The sequence below is a fragment of the Varroa jacobsoni genome, unplaced genomic scaffold (assembly GCF_002532875.2).
Source record: "Varroa jacobsoni isolate VJ856 unplaced genomic scaffold, vjacob_1.0 scaffold_224, whole genome shotgun sequence".
In the NCBI taxonomy this organism is placed as follows: domain Eukaryota; kingdom Metazoa; phylum Arthropoda; class Arachnida; order Mesostigmata; family Varroidae; genus Varroa; species Varroa jacobsoni.
The window spans coordinates 11111-29179 of NW_019213126.1; the positions used below are offsets into that span (position 1 = coordinate 11111).

The window sequence follows — 18069 nt, forward strand, 5'->3', positions numbered from 1 at the left end:
GCGACAGAAAGTTGCGAGCGATTTATTACGATGGGAAAACGATGCCTCAGTCTTCTTCGGTTCATGTAGTAGAGCAGATGCAGGTAGATAGATGTAATCGTGATCGAAACGATCGTAACGCATAGGTGCGTTTAAAGTGTCGGCTAATTTGAATTTTCGTTTGGTATCTATATAGCACTTATTTCAGGCAATAAAGGTCCAGTAAGTTATCATAACAAGACTTTATTAGGGCAGCGTCAGAGTCAATGCAGGCGTGGTCGCATTCTGTATCGTAACCCGAAACAGCAGAATCTAAGTCGTTCAAATCCGGCTCTGAAACATAGAAAATCGTCTATTTAAAACAATGCCCATTTGAGAGTGTAACAAGCAGGCATGCCTTTCATGGTTATGCTCAGAACTCAGTTCCATTATGGGAAAATTATAGAAATTAGCTGTCGTGGTTCTGCTTTTGAACGTCGACAATGCATTGGCCATGGTCTCAAGCACGCCTATTCTTATTGCAGTTGTTGTTACTGGATAAATTCTTAGGAACGTTTTCCTCCGAGACAATCCTAGCCGCCATCCACTAGTGTCAGTTTTTGTGGCGCCACATACATCGACGTCCTAGGAATGTACTATTAGCCAGTCAATGGCGGTAGGCAGCGGCTAGGTCGGTGCGTCACGAACGTGAGGAGTCATAGAAAAACACGCAAACAAACAGCTCTCTGATCGTGCTTTTTATGTCTCTGCTCGCTAATTTGATTCTCGATCGATCTCACTTCATAGAACTGTTGGCTGGAGGTATAGCTCGTGCACTTAGCGCGTTCTTGTTGGCAACAGGGCAAACCACGACAACAGCAGCCTCTCTACGAGCTACAGATCGCAAAAGTCCACGCCTGTAGTCAGCGTTGAAATCATCCATGACACAATGATGCTGGGGATCTACTTACGAGCATCTAACGCTTGTTGAATCTGAACGCTGATTCTGAAGCAAGAACCCTCACAAGTCCCTAATGTTAGGTGACTTCAGTACTAAAAATATGTTATATGTACGTGTATTTATATAAATGTTAAGCGAAGCAGTGAAAAAACGCGCCAAAATAATATTAGCCAAAATAGCCAAAATGTATTCAATTCAGTAGACATTAAGGTAAACAGCAAATCAATCTTTCGCGATGTGTTACCTGATCACTGCAATTGTAGACGTCGTGAGCGTTTTAGGCTTAGCGGCTTGTGATACTGTGAGGATCTCGACCTTTTTTTACGAAATTTTACGCAACAATTTACAGCAGGGACATAGGGTACTAAGTTGTATGCTAGGTAAAGGAAAAGGTTAGTTTAGGAAACATAGTATATATGCTTCTCATGAACTATATCCTCATGCAGAATATATAATCTCACCGAAATTCGAGTAATATTCACCTAGCACTTCACGAACATCGTTATCATCATTATAATCATTTGCAGAAGAGGCATATATATATATATATATCCTTTTTTTCCAATTATTTTTGTTTCACACGATAATCCATCATCGCCACCGGTGTCTTGATGTTTTATCGCCATTTTAGTGTTGCAATGTTCTATCAAATGGTTTTGCCATATTGTTTTTTTGGTCAGGACATCATTGGGTTTCATTGGCTGATTAGGGTGTGAGTTTGTGGGCCTCTTCCTTTGTTTTGTTGCTGTGTTTGTTCGTCGCATTAGCTGTCGTCTCATCTCATTTGGGGTGGGAGGACTAACGAAACTGCAGCCGACGAGATAATGATGGACGGGTAGATGGGAGCAGTATACAGTCGTCGCCGTTTTTCTGACTAACAGCGTCACAGCACAGCCATTATACGCTAACACTGCAGCCGCTCGCGTTCCCGCAATTCGTATCAGCACCTGCAGCAACAGTAAGACCAGTAATGCAAGAACAACCCAAGTGTAGGCCGTGGTGACCCAGTTCGGTAACAGCGAGGTCTCTGTACTGCAGCCCGCTTGTTTGCTCTACACGCGCTATAGTCACACTGTGTTTATTGGGAGCGGGGCCACCGTCGTCGTCACCGACCCTTCCCTCGCTTCGCGTCTACGGTGACCGGCTAGCTGCTTGCCTGCCTGCCTACCTGCAGATGTCGTCGTCGCCATTGCCGTTAATAACGATAGCGATACGGCTGACTTTTGCCTGCCTGACGTTGGTACTGTCCATGTTGTCAAAGCGTCTTGAGCTGCGCGGATTGCACAACACAGCAAAACAGGCCCGAGATAACAGGAGCTGCAGTAGCATGCATTCGTTCTCGAATTTTATTCTACCTCCAGCTAAAGAACGGATTTACTTAGCTAGACGCGCAGAGGGCGACGATACCGACGATGGCAGCGTCGGCCGAAAACGGTTTAGTTCGTATTGCTGCTAACATTGCTGTCTCGTCCGATAAGGAAAAGAAAACAAACAGCGGCGGCGCCGACCTGAAGTTAGCAGAAGGAGAACAACTTTTGTAATAAGGAATCAGAATTGTCGAGTAGGCCGATGCTCACAATCGTCGCCAGATTCCGTTTCCTCTTTTACACAATGACCGTAGCAGTATTGAACAAATACGCTAAATAGAATAGCAACATGGAAACGAGCAGAAGAGTAAATCCAGCAGCACTAGTAGTGACTCTATAGCACAACATCGATTGACTGTGAAGGATTCAGATCTAGATAAAATACCACGTGCCTACTATAGATACCTTTGTTTCCTTTTCGCTAGACAAATAAATATTATTCGAAATAGCTCTATATGCATAGGCATAAGCGATGGCTACCAACGATTTTTACTATACATATATGGTTCATTCTATTGAGAGTTGAATTAAGTTTCAGACAACGGATGGATCGACAACGATCAGACAGGCAACACCCTACGCGCTGTTCATTAACTATATGAAGTATTAAAGCTTGATTTGCGGATGAGGGTGCAGACGGCGCCGATGCTGACAGAGATCGTTCGTTACAAAACAAGAGAAACCGGTCTGTAGGTATGCGAAATGAACTAAAAACATTGCGCGCGTGGGATCGTACTGCTCGATTATGCTGAATATTGATGATAACAATCGTGGTGTGTCTGTTATTATAACGACAACCGATAAGGTTATTGGTATCGAACGAGGGCCGTAGATGAAAGTGCTATGGCTTTTTTCTCACAAATTTTTAATCGTTAGTTAACAGCTAACTGATAGGGACCCTTTCACCTGAAACAAACAGATACTCTAAATAGAAGGATCAGTACGTTGGCGGTGCACACCTGTATAGATGTTATGGTCGATCACGCAATGCATTACAATATACCCAGCCAAGGAAACACGCACGACTGCCAGTTTAAAACTCGTCCAACAGACCCAGACTCAGGGTGCCGTCACGAACCGTTCAGATGAGGCCTACAAACGATTTCTAATTGAATTTAAAAAAAAGTAAGAATAGTCTATCGCAAATGCGAACAGTTTCACTTAGACAGAGAAAACCTGGGTAAGCAACCCTGTTTCGGGAGGCGGATTGACTTCCATTTGAGGAGGTATACCAAGGGTTTGAATTTTTCAGCTCACTAAGGACTTCTATCTTGAATATTGTGTACTTGCCTCAACTCTTTGTTGGCGCTCCAAATGCCAAGGAGCCAAGTAATGCTACTATGTATGACTAATGGTCCGCTCCGAATGATTATTATTGAGCGTCAAAAGCCCCACCACCGTCCAGGGCTAGTTGCGGTTTTATGGCTATTTTTTTTTGGCGTTATTCAACAATCCAAAATCTATCATCTTCCTATTCTGCATTGGATCGCGGACCATATGAAATCGGCTAATCTCAGAAGTCATGATACGGTTAAGCCGGGCTGACTTTCCGATCGAATTTAGCCAGCAACTGTCGCCGACGGCGGTCATTGTTGTGCATTGATGAAAAAACATTATTTCTCATAGAGCGTGACGTTTGTCGTCGTCCTCGACAGTGGCTCCCTCAGCTGCCCCTGTTGCTATCAAAGGGATACTGATGCTTTCATTCATAGTAATACTTTTTCCCCAACAGACCCATTTGATCACGTTGAACTTAGGTAACTACTCGAGAGATAGGCAACGCCCTACAGATTGTTAAGATAATGGCCAAGCAAACAATAGGATGCTAGATACATCGTAGAAGTGTCTATATTGTAGATGGAGGAAGATCATGTTGTGAGCAAATGATTTTACAATACATTTTTATAGTTCTAACCAGAGCAACATATACATGCATGTAATAAGTATGAAATATGATTTGGGTAACATCCTCGTCATTTATGTATATCTAATCAATTTGTGCTTACATCTCAAGATCTGAGATGAGACTAGATAAAATGTTTGTTCTCCCGGATTTGGGGCATCCGAACTAACCTATCTTATAACGCCTGGGTAACAACGATAGGCTCGGTCTTCGGTCTCAGTGAACCTAATAGTTCTGCTCCCCCAGACGTCGTTGAATAAAATAGCCATTGGTCGATGTCCATTAGCTATCACTGGATTTACATTGAATCTCACTATCCGACAGGCAAACATGCCGCCACCGAAGATAAATATGTTAGCGATAACGATCTGTAAAATTAGGAGTCGTGACCCGTGTGTAAGTAAAACATAACAACCACTCCTATATCAACTAGAGGCGATATTATAACGCACATCATCCTTGCGACCGAGAACTTCTGGGCGCAATGGGTTCAGCAGATGATCTAGCCGTTCTTAGACATGGCAACTCACGCAAATATGGTCAATCCACTGTCGCAGGAGAAATACAAAAGATAGTGTGAAAAAGTAATCGGACACACAAACTAGATAATGGCAAAAATATTTTTTGCACCCTGTAATAATATTTTAAACTTTAAAAACTAGTCCCGCTGAAGATTATCGACGATCCAATCGTATTCAAACTCGCTAGATAGCAAGCATAAAGATAAATGACAAATACTCCGCCAATACGGATTTTCATCATAAATGTTCGTATGCACAGTTCGATATCGTTCTACACCAATGCAAGAAGGGGGTGTACGTTTATGATCAACTAGCGTACACGATCTCCCCCAATCACGCGCTACCTTGCCGTTAGCCTATTATAATTTTTCCACGTATGTTCGCTGTTTGTGCTGGTAAAGAAGGCGAAGCATTTAGTCGTTGCAAAATCAGCTCGGCCTCTCCTAATTCTGTTGTTGGGGGGCGCACGCAAAGACGCCACGAGTTTTCTGCCTAGCTTTTACTATGCCCTGACGTAGGGTAGCGGTAAAAATAGCTTGGTACTCTCAACGGGTTATGCTCAGTACCTGTCAGATGCGCGGAAACACGACTGATGCGGAGCAGAAAAAGGATAGACAGCAAGTAACCCATTGACTGAACGTTCAATAGAAGTTGTTGTTAAACTAAAAATACCCGCAGCCTTCAGAGCCACCGGTCTCTCTTTGAATCCTCTAAAAAGTGGCTCTACGTTTTTTTTTTTTTGCGTCTCATAAACATTATGGGCTAGCGTGCCAGCCCGCCTGCCTGCCTGTCTGTCTCTACTGAAGCCATAATCGATTGCATCTCCGTACGGGGCAGAGCGCTAACACTGAAATCGACGAGGTAAACAATCAAACCGATTAGTCAGTATAATCAGTCTGTGGCGTTTGAAGAGCAAAGCGGCATCCTTGATTACGTTACAGTTTTCGTCTGAGAACGGACAGAACTCTAGTCCTATTAATATTCCATTAAAATAAATGTTTCCTGTACTTCCGGCCTGAAGCCACTGTCACCCATTACTGCATCACATATGCAAAGTGTTAACACCGCCAAGACAACTTTCGTCCTTGCTGGTAAGGGCCGAAAGGATACAAAATTTTGCTGGTGCTCGTGTATGAGGTAACCATTTATGTTCTTTCTTTGATGTTTTCTTTATTTGTCGCCTGAATGCTCCCGTACAAAGTAGAGACCGGCAAAAGGTCTCTAATGATTTTGGGTCAACGCGAAGGTTTTACGATTGAATTGTCATTTTTTGCTTATTTCGCCGAGGAGCGTCAGACAACCCATGTAATATGAAAAAACACATTTTATATATGTTAAATTGTCATCTTAACGCACAGAGGGACATATTATTACTGTGTAAAGATTAAATAAAAGAACATCAAGGGCCAAAATTACTATCCAATTATAAGATGTCTAAAGCATATCGTGTACGAAGCATCCGTCAATTAAATATAGACACTGGAAAATTCATTGCCCGTACATTGGAAAAATCCCTTCACAAAGTAAGCACCGTTTCGAACAAATAAAATTTAACCAGGTACAATTTGCCAAAAATTTTTCTGGCAAATTTTCACCGACTCCAAACAAATCTAGTTAGTTCCAATGAGGTTTGCTAGTATGTGTTGTTATTAATATGCTGCATGCAGCCTTCGTTAACGCTTTACTTTAAGTTGAGCCCATTGCAAACAAGCAGGTAAACACACATATTTTGATTCCCTAAAGAAAACACGTTCGCAACACATCGGACTCGTCGCCACCACCTTTGATGGTGTTTTTATTGTCGTTATTGTTGTTTCTGCTATTCCTGATGCTGGTGTCCCGGAATAATTTCGAAACACGTTAGTCTGAATTGACGTCAGCCAAATGAAATACACATCCAGACGAGACGCTATCGGAAGCTACAGCGGCAATCGTCACAATAGCTTCATCGAAGTTTGAAACTAAACGGCCATCTTGGTCCATTTAGCAAAACCCGTCTAGTTTGCGATAGAACTTGCCGTGTAAGGGACTAGGCGTTAGGAAATATCCTCGGAGCTCTTCTTTCTGGCTCTAGTAAACAGAAGAGCCCGACTCGCCGATCCAGTCACACTTACGTCGGCTGGACGCCTGGATCGCCAGTGAGTCAAACACATGTCTAGACATATCATCCCACAGTATTGTAGCAAAACAATGCCTTAGATAATCCCAGTATCTATAAGCATGATCACAAACGACGACGACGACGACGGCAACAGAATCTAATGTTGACTGAGAGAATACTTTAACGAGCAGCCACTGCGAGAAAAACATATTGAACTGTGTAGGTCGCGCACCGCTGACGATTCTGTATGACGGCTTCAGCAGCAAAGTTATTCATGCACTTAACTTGGAGACGGAGGGCGAGAAGTTAATATATATATATATATATATATATATATATATATATATATATATATATATATTATTTCGAAAAAGTGGCATATGTCTATATAGAGCTGTCCATATAATAAAAAATAATATTTTCAACGGCACCATTTCAACCGGTGATGCGAATGTTCGTAAGACTGGGACTTCCTGGCGGGGTACAAATGGACGACGAACTATTGGTCGTTGATCTAATATCACGAAAATGTTGGTGGCTGTTCTGCTAGTTGATCGTCTGAACCATTACAGGCGGAACGGGCCGTTTCGAAGAATTGTTAGACGGAAGCTAGCGAAAGAAGCTGCGCGAAAGGGTTCATGATCACAATAATGGATTTCGTAGATATCGTCAAAATGGCGGTGTTGTTTTGGTTCCTACGTCGAACAAAAGCCAGCCTTTTGATAAGTTCGCAGCGTTTGGCATCTCTTTATGGTTTGCTTCAGTCATCAGTATCGAGGTAATGTATCGTTTTGTGCGGCTGGCCCGCTTTCAAAGCAGGCGCAAACAGTTATGGAGAAGAGCCAATCTCTTTACATAATGTATATATTAAAGATAGGTCTGACTGCGTTAGCTGCTTATCCAGCAGATCAGAGTACGGTGACCTTAACGTAATAGTGGAGACGTCAAAAATAGGAGTAAGAAGCGAATCGAATCGAGTTCGGATGGACGTACGGACGCACGCACGCACGCACGCACGCACGCACGCACGCACGCAGACTTCGCTTTAAAATTTGACCATCGCATTACATAGCCGTTGAAGGGCCATCCTATTCTTCGGATGACCGTTAAAATTGGCCAATAGAAATTTTTCGACATTGCCTGTCTTGAGCATTTCTGGAGTCCGCACCTAAAAAAACTCGGTGTTTTTGTTTTTCACAGTTCAGCCATGATTCAAAAGCTGCAGCTTCAACCATTGTTGCTTCCATTCAGGACACAATTTACAACATCAATTCAATCCCGGTCCTAAATCAGCCAAAACTGAAAAAAAGAACAGCTTCTAGGCTAAGCTACCCGAAAACTCATCGTTCAGAAAATGAATTTTGTTCTGTCTAACCAGTTGGGTAGGTGAGAATCTTACTTCGATAGTTCTTTGCATCAGCGACTATTTTGCACGCGAGAACAATGCTGGACAGCTGAGCTTTTACCTCAGCTAGATTTCGGTCTCGTCCCGACCGGTAGTTATGGTTATCTACATTTCTTTTAACAAGTTTAAATAATTTTTTTGTTCTTACAAAAGGTATTTGCTCATCTCCCAGGGTGCCGGTATCGTTTCCCGAGTCACAAATACAGCAAGTCCACCCCTTGACAAAAAGTGATCATCGAAATCGAAGTACAATTCTCTCTACCGTTTTTCCTCACGTCAAGCACCTGGCGTAAACAAATATCTCGCGGCAAACAATAGCTTTCCGTCCCGCAAACGCTCTTGTGAAAGAAATCATACAAACCAAAAAACCAAACGACTTTCAGGGATCTCCAATCGAGGGTTCGTTGATTGTCGACGCACTTTCTAGCCCTGATGATTTGGCCTTTTTTTCGAACGATTATTAAAACGGACGCCTAACAAAATTTTCCCAAGTACGCAATAGTCGGTGCACGATTCCGACTTGTCCATGTTCACAGCTCGGTCACTACCTCATGGTGGCTTACGCCATTCATCGGAGGGTTTTTGGTTGACTCTACGCTCTGGATTTCGCTCTCAAAGGGACAAACCCATAGTCATGGGCTCACAGAGGTTACTCTCACTTTTTCTGTGAAGTTTTTTTCCAATGGAAGAAACCACATTACTGATGCGCTTACCTGAAATGAGAGAAAATAATAGAAATGTTAGCCATCAGTCTAGTGCGTTTACCAATACCTATAGCGACCAATATACCTCACCCACTAATGGCCAGTTGCGTAGATTTATCATTAATTTAGTAAACAGGTATTATCTAATGGACTGTTATATGTTATTATTATTTTTGTCTATTTAGTGATAGGTCAGCTGAAATTCTCGACCTAACCTCGTATTGCGACAAACGGTTCAAATTTGGTTACAATGCAAGCTAAATCATTTATTTGATTCATTGTCATTAGAAATGTCGAACTTCGTAATAGTAGTAGTAGTAGTAGTAATGATTCGTCTACAAAGAACTGTTTTATCAAGGAATCGGGGGCTCCAAGGGATCATCTTCCACGAAATTTTAGAGTCGTTGCAAAAGAAACACGGATATATATATACGCGAATCTACACGAATATGTATAGGAAAGGTCCCGTATTTTACTTTTGCGACTATCTGATAGTACTTCCAATCCTTTCGAACCGAAATCTATGTACCCTTGTGTCTGCATAGTTAAATTTAACGAACATAATTTTGCTCTCATATGTATTGGGACGTCTGAATGGATCGTTAGGCGGAGACGAAACTCGCATCGTTTTTTTTTTTACTGTTTTCATTTTTCACTGTTGTGTCTGCAGACAGCTTTTGTTTCAATTCTGTGAAGATATGATGATAATGCGAAACAGAAATTGCTGATAGATCTATGCAAACAGAGGTAACCTAGAGAACAACAATTACCATCAGCGGGTCACACATTACGAGATAAGAATGATAAATTTACATATAGGTAAAGCACATAGCTTATTTTCAGGTTCGTTTAAGAAAAACTTGCCAGTGACCAGTCACAATTAATGACTGCAAACTGATCACTGAGGCTGAATCATTCAATGACAAACCTGATCACAATCGAATTGTCGGCCATCTATTTACTCGGAAATCACTCCCATAACAGCTCCTAACCAAATTATCCAGCGTGACTTGTACCCTCGAAAGCAAATGAATGAGCATAGGGTTCTCTTACTTCACAATATCTGTTTTTAATGAATAACAGATAAACACGTTAATTTTAGAGCCATTGTACATTGTCTGTCCGGTGGCAAGCCGTTAAGCCATTACCGAATTTCATTATTCTTACCTACCTACCGCCTACTTCGATTGGATGAGAGTAACTGAGCTATAAGAATCGTCATTATGAAAGCGGATAGCGGATGGTAATAATATTGGTAAAGGTTTTTTCTCCCCGTCGTACTTGTGTACTTACTATAGTAGTAGACCGACAAAACCAACTTTAATGCAAGGTCGAACACAATACAGTGCTATCACAGATAGCCTTGTCTCAGCTGAAAGCCGTCACTGTGCTGTATCACTCTGAAAGGACGGCTAAGCATTCAGGTATTTGAGAAAAACTACACCACCATATTGGAGCGCTTCCATATGGGGTGCACCCACGGTTTAAGACGGCAGTGGCTCGTTGCGAAGGCTGCCAACGACACCCGCACTCATTGTCAGAGAGAGAGATATGCCGATACAAGACCCACTGTGCAACCAAGAACTGTGTGCAAGAAGCAACCAGCACTATTATTACGCGAGACTCGGCTCACAGCACAAGAGATCCTCAAGCGTATGTCAGGAAACATAAGCGAGTATCGCGGCCGAGTGCGCCGGCGCATGTCAGCATCATATTCAGACCTCTTCCTGTATACGAGCTCGTTTTCAGGACAGGAAAACGCACGTAACTGGTGAAACTTCTTGGCTAGATTTATTCGTATACATCAAGTAATTTAACTTTAGCTCTCTCAAAGATCTTAAACATCAATCATCAACGGAGTGCCCAGAGCTGTGCGACAAAAGTACCAACTGTGGGCAAGTTTCTTCACATTATTCGAAGAGCAAAAATGATTGCAGATGCACCCATTGGCTTACAAAATACGTACCTATATATAGAAGCGGAAAGGCAATAAACGCAAGTGTCAATACATAGAAGCGATAGGAGCATTGTTATAGCGATCTCTGATTGTAAAAGTACGTTTTACGACTACGGGTTAGGCTGAAATAAGTGCTGTTTTCATTTTATTTATTTCTTTTTCTCCATTTTGATTCTGATAATACTGAGTGAATTTGGTATGAATCCGATAACGGATGCTCACCGGAGCTCAACTGAACGTTCTATAACATAACGTTTACGACTCTGTGGTACAATAACGGCGTAAGGTGGATTTCTAAAGCATTAGTGATACGTTTCCCACTTATCTCTTATTCAAGCTTACTATTTTGAGCAATACCTTAATCGTTTCCCATTAACCTTATGGAAATCTATAATAAAATACTTCCAGGCTATAAAACCGAAGTAAAGTTGTTAATAACATGATTTGTTTGTCTCATACCTTATATCTACTACAGTATACCAATGGTACTTTGTCCGTCTACAAAAGGAGAAGTCGTCTGTTATGCAGTTGGCATCACTCAGGCAGAACTGCTCAAATTGGTTACCAGGACATCAATTCGATGCAATGATGTACCCAGTTTTCCGTCCAGCCCTTCAGCTATCCGTCTATGCATGATACGCGCACCACAAATATAATGATATAGTCATCCCACTGGAAAAAACCGCACTGCAACAATACAAAACCAGCCAGCTTCCTAATGTTCGTGTACATACCCAAACAAAAGTAGCGTTTTATTTATCCATCTCTAGTATAAACAAGACTGTGCCCTAGCGACGACGTGCACTTCACAAGAGTAAGGCGACGCAAACCGAAAACACTACCGACTCGAATTAATGAAGTCGTCCCAACGTATCCGGCGTCGACAAAAATTTACTGTTGGATGTAGCATCAACAGTACGAACAGAAAAATAAGCTGTTCCTTGTACGACTCCGTCGGCGACGCTGGCTACAGACAAAGTTCTTCCAGTCTGTCTGATGAAACCGCCACCGAAAGTAACAAGCACACACGTACGCACGCACTCCCATGGTCGCGCGACCCAGTTACATAAGTATTACAGTCAAGGATGCAAGAACTCCCAAAAAATACGGCCAAGCCGAAAAACTGTAGCAACGGTAACATAAAGAACGGCGTCTTCGACGCAACGACAGACGAAGGAACAAAGCGAAAATTGCAAAACGAAGTACTGCGTTCTGTGCGTTGTTTTGTGCCATCCGCTACGGTTGTCGTCATTACTTTCAGCGGACGACGTTATTTCTTGACGAGAATCGGGACAAACAAAGATTCCGGGCCACTGAGCGAACAAATGACGTATTATCTTATCTTCTGAAGATAGCCAGTCATCAGCCAATTGTGTATCCTAGATACAAGCGGGCAAACATACAGATGCGCGAGCATAGAATGTCCCAATTTCTTTTTCAATGTAAAAAAAGAAATAAGGAAGAGAACAACTAAAAGCATTTGAAACAAAGACTACACCACATTTCTGTCTATATGTATTGCCCATAAATTATTGTCATAAGTAAGCTCTATATCGTATGTTTCAATTAAAATGAAAGAAGGAATTATTATCATGTACGGTAATACGGAGGCTCAACCTGGAGAACCATTTATTCTTGTCTTGTATGCCATTGTATAACATATAGTATGACATATTGTGGCTGCGTCCATCTGGCCTCTTGGTACCCTTATTGGTATGGCGCTAAATCGAGAAACACGAAAATCAGTATCTGCTGTCCGGGTGAACTCAAGCATTCAACATGATAAAATTACGTTCTTCTCAGTGAACTAGTAACACATATGTAATTAACCATGTTTTCAGGTTTATGGATCGGCCTTATCAGTGCAGTGCTTGTATCGCTCCCTGTACGTCTCAAAGCCACAATGAGAAAAATGCCGACGGAGTATGCTGCCGCAATGAGAGAGCTCGACAGGTAGAAAACAGGAAAACATTTTATCCAATTCCATTTTAACCGATGAGTTTAATGACGACCGAGTGAATCTCGATTGGATGCAAGTATCGTGTAAGCAAACGGCGTCAAGACGATGCCAATAAACATTTCCATAATAATAACAATGATTATTATAAAGCAGACGACACCAAGTTGGCTATTATTTATCAATAAACGAACCAATCAGCCAAAAAAATTCCCAAAAATAACAAGCAGTTTGTTTTTTTCTGTGGTTTCGTTATGGATCGAAGGAGGCCTCTGCTTTTAAAAAGACCGATTCGGATACTATCGACTGCTAAAAGCCACTGACTGCGTGCTAGTAGACGATGGCGGATGCGCAAACAGATGCACGCTAACGTCATCCACGTTTGCCCCAAACATCGGTCCGCAGACGACGCGGCAGCGTGAGTGGAGCCAGCGGAGATATTTCAAGCGTCGAACCCTTTCTAGGTGGCTTTTCGTCTTTCTTTATCTTTCTAAAACTAGCGTGCAGGAAAAAATCATGTTTTATCTCGTTCCTTCTCTACTAGTCTAATGCCTTTCACTGTTTGTTACGCGTCGACCGCCTCATTCTGCTAACGTGAGTTGTCTCCACAGCAACTCGGTTCAGGATTAAAGAACGATCGTAGATAACAAAGACAAAATAAGCACACTATGTAGAGGGCCTATTCCACAAATTCGTGAATTCAATAGCGATTGTTGTTGTAGTTGTTGTTACAGCGCCCCCTGGCGGAAGCAGCTGTTCTTGAAGTTAACTGATGCTATCCAATATCTTCGTCGTCTTTTTTTGATTTTTAATATATGAGTAATTTGTTGTTTATGTGTCGTCATAGCACATGCTGTGATCTATCTTATTTTTGTTATCGATTTTCTATACAATGCAATAGTAAATGGATTATTAGAATGCAGTCAGGAAATACATGTAAACTCCTTCTTCCTTTATATATATAAACCGATCAATTTATCAACGTTTTTCTTTTTCTATCGTGTATTTCGCATTTCCACATTAGCGGAACAAAAATTGGGTTTCATCTGGTACAGCTCTGACGTAGAGAAACGTCGTCGAGATTTATGTGCCTTCGATCCGCGTTCGACAACCTACGGTTTATCTATAGAAGTATCTACACTGCCTGAAGTTGTCAACTTTAAAACTGCAAACTTTATGAAAACAAAGGCGGACTTGTTGCTGTCTAAAGTTTGTTGCTTCCGTGAATGAGGTATGAACCTAATAGATCCCACGCATGATATTATTTACAAAACAAAAGCTCGCTCATCTTTGCCGTTGTCATAGTCGACCGCATATTGGATGTGTAAATGTATAATAATCTATTGAACGAACAAATTCGCGTATGTCGATAGGAACCGGAAACCTAGTTTCAGGCATTATTTAACGACGGGGGTAGGGCCGCTCAGAATCGGACCAACGTTACAACTAGCTGCACAATATTGTCTACAACAATCTTTCAAGGCCCCGAGGTCCGAGATCAGGCACCAGGCCTGCTTAGGGCTGTCTAGGGGATCTAGTGTTGTTTAGGAAGCGTCATGGCTTCTTAGAGGATGACCATCGTCATCGTAAAACTAGCGGACGATGTTCCGCCACTTGTTACGTTCGGCTGCTGGGCTCTACTGATCATTGCTCTTTCTATTACTCATACTGTTGTTTTTATTACTACAGTCAACCGCTCGTCGCCCATCTATAGCCTGCTTGCTGGTTCACTTGTCAGCGATATTAATAACAGCATACACGTACAAAACAAACATTGCAAAATGATTTCTGTCTCTATACCCCTGTTTCGTCGCCAGTTTGTTGCCTTCAATAGCCGCTGGCTGGTGACAATGTCCAGGCGAATATCTGTGTGTGAGCAATCTTTTCTAGGAGCAAATGTCCTGACATAACCTTTGCACAGCGGAATCAGCGGGATTGTAGCCAACTCATCCAGACCCCACAATTGTTATTGTTGATGGCAACAGCGCTCTGTTTGATTGTCGTTAAACCTGGTGTTGCCGTGAGCAGGCTAAGTCACCTCTACCATGATGGCGCTAAATAGTTACACAAACATACGGAGGGATCTATGGCAAGACGTAGTGGCTAGGGCTAATTTTCTATGTCTGTTATTGCCGGTCCAACAACAAGCGATGACCAACGACAACAAGAAAATGCCACTTTGCGAAAGCTAAGCAAAAATACTAGACGCTAGGACACGCTGCAGTAGCCCGGCTAAATAACAACTGGGCAAGTGGCTACTTTGATATTAGCATTAATTACACCAGTAATATATAGACATATATGTGCCAAAAAAATCAAATGGGTTCTAATTAACTCGGCATGTAGTTTTTGAAAGAGATGATACAGCTTATTAGGCAATATCACCATCGTGTAGCAGAGACACATTTTACTGTTTCAATGTGATTCAACAGTTCATATGAGGGAAAGGCGGCGCGCTAATTATCCTAGACAATCACCAGCCACGAACCCTTACGACCATGACTAACCAATCACAACCGTCCCGCACCGCGAGCAACATAACATTTACGAGTTATTTATAGTTAATGATGATGATGATGATGATGATGATGATGATGATGATGATGACGACGACAAAATGATGGTAAAAACAAAGTAATAGTATCTATCTTGTTGCTCCGCTTTTTCTGATGGTGGCTGGCGGGCCTAGTCTAGTCTAGTCTAGTCCGGTCCAGTCTTTTCAGCTACAGCATATACTGATTTTTAACTTTTTGCGATTGTTTGTCATTTTACTTTTCTCCGCAACGTTCACACTAATCCTGCGGCTGCTCCACCGATCGGTCTCGAACGGTTGTCCGCTCTTGACCCGGGAATAGAGAATAGGCAACCGTCCATAGCAGACGAACCTTTCCTCTTTCAGTTTCTACTGCTCAGACGAACCTTTTTCTACTTCTGCACGAATACTGACACTGTATCAGCATTGGCGTCAATACCAGAAAAACTAAGGAGTCTTGCTACCGCTATCGCTGCGATAATAATGAGCAGGGGCTACACCAGTAGCCACGCCAGCACAACGTTACAGTGTGCCCCATTACTCCGGTGATTAAACAACAACAGGGGCGACGGCAGCTAATCGTACGTGTAACAACAGAAAAGGTCCAGGCAGTCAAGCAGGCCATTGCAAACGATCCTATGCGCAACAGACCAGGCAGCTAGAAATTGACAGGGCAAAAAGACGCAATTCATAGTTCGAAAATATATAATGCTTGACAAACACGGACATAGATGTTCTGTAATACTGTCAATAGCACTTTGAAGATGTCTCTTCATCGAAAGTACAAACCCACTGCTAGATGCACTGACCAATGAAGAATTATATATTTTAGCTAAGGTAAATTGCATTTTCAGCTCCTCGACTTTTTCTTTTTATACCCATTACGGTCTCGTATAGTTCATTCATTCTAAGAATTAGTAACAATCTAACAATAGCGAAGTAGCCTGCGCAAAGCGGACCCGGCTCGACGTTACCTAGAAATTCACTATGCTATCTTCACGTTCGTCTCGCTATCAGCGATATCCGTGCGTAGCGTTAAACTGTTTTATGATGAGTTGTCATTTTGCAATTGTTATTTCTTTGTCTGTCACGAATAATTGCATTTGTTTCCAATTCACTGGGAAAGATATCCTTTAAGGTCTGAACATCACAGAAACTAGTCCATTGTTTGGGTCGACGCACTAGTTGTTGACGCGTCAGCCCCAATCATGGACAAGGCATACTTGCTTACCAGGCAGTACTTGACTAACGGACAGCCAGCCTCCGCAACCTGGGAACGAGCTGTATAGCGCTGGTACGTCACAGTCAATCAATGAACCAAAAGATCATCCTATTATCGTTCGTTTATCCTTTCCTTTGCAGGAGAGAGGAAAGGAGAAGAGCACACTTTAGGACACTCAGGGGACGATGACATTAGTAGAAGCGACAAGCGATGTCTGGAAGTTAAGCCGCGGGGCTCATGGACGGGTTTGAATAAGTCGACGCTGGACGCACACGTGTTATGTATTCAGGATGTGCCTATATCTGTAGAATCAAATTTATAAGAAAGTATTATACTAACGTGTAACATTGGCTTGTGTAGGCTGGCATGACTGCTACTTGTCTAGTGGGTTAGTCGGCGTCTAATGCTATCACTCCAACCACCACGCTTGAAACTATATCCGCCTTCGTCTAAATAGCTGATCTTTGCTTTCCTTGGCTCCGCTTGCTTTTCCGTCGTTTGCCTACTGCCATGGAACAAATAGGTGACCGGGAACGGTGCGTGCGTCGCCACGTCCGCCGGATGCTGCCCTAAATAGCGTAAGCATCGTCCATATAATGCATTACGTAAATAGGTAGATAGTTCTAGAAAAAAAAAAAGACTAGTCTATGGGAACGGATGAAAATCTATCGTTACCGTGGATTTTTTAGCGTTCTTTATCTTCGTGACAGAGCAGTGGGTAACGTGATTGTCCAGGAACACGTGTTGGCTTGGACGTGTTGGGCGTAGACACATTTCATTTCGTGATGACCGAAACTAACCATCTGATGTAGTGCCCAACGGTTCAAATGCCGGATGTCAAATACTAAAAAAAAAATTTGATAATTTATTTTGCTTCTTCCTTTTGAGTCGAAACATTGTCGCCGTTGCTGTGAACTAGCTATCGGCCTCGCGAGAAGAACACCTACAGTTTGCAGAGACAAAGTGCCGAAACTTTAGAGATGTCTTGTCGTCTTCGACGTTCTATATGCTCTCCTACATGACGAACGATGCTTATGCCAGAGAACGTAAGAAAACCAAAAAAAATGATGTTTCTTATTCACGGACGAGCTGAACGACTTGTTTGGCGATTTGAAGCTTCTCTATCAGGCACCTGGCATCGGAACGGCTATTTACACCAACAACATTATTGCATGGAGTAACGCCTGTTGGAGTCACATCCTGCACGCAGGTATTCCGTACGTGCTGACGATCAATATTACAAGTTAGTCCATAGCTGCTTGTCGTATCATGTCGACAGTGTCTTACAACAGATGGCAACACATCACGACAGTGGTGTCGGATCACTTTTAGATAACCTCTAAAAGCGCGTATTCGTTCACTAAATGTATGAACGTCTGTGCCTGTGAGCCGCATTTGAAAACCGCAACAATAAAAAGGATCCCGACTTCATTTGAAAGCATGAGTACGGAAATACAGGCAACTTTATTAACGAATAGCA

The 18069-nt window shown here is 42.3% G+C and overlaps 1 long non-coding RNA gene across 2 annotated transcripts; it reads right to left on the bottom strand.

Moving 5' to 3' along the window:
- Positions 1-206: 206 nt before the first annotated feature.
- LOC111273760 (uncharacterized) lies at positions 207-17403 on the bottom strand. 2 transcript variants are annotated; one of them, XR_002688021.2, is made up of 3 exons: positions 16929-17403; positions 8578-8929; positions 207-312 (listed from the first exon to the last, which is right to left on the bottom strand). It is a non-coding gene; the product is annotated as an uncharacterized LOC111273760 (long non-coding RNA). The 2 variants fall into 2 exon arrangements; XR_002688020.2 differs by lacking the exon at positions 16929-17403 and adding an exon at positions 16599-16732.
- Between the last annotated feature and the right edge of the window lie 666 nt (positions 17404-18069).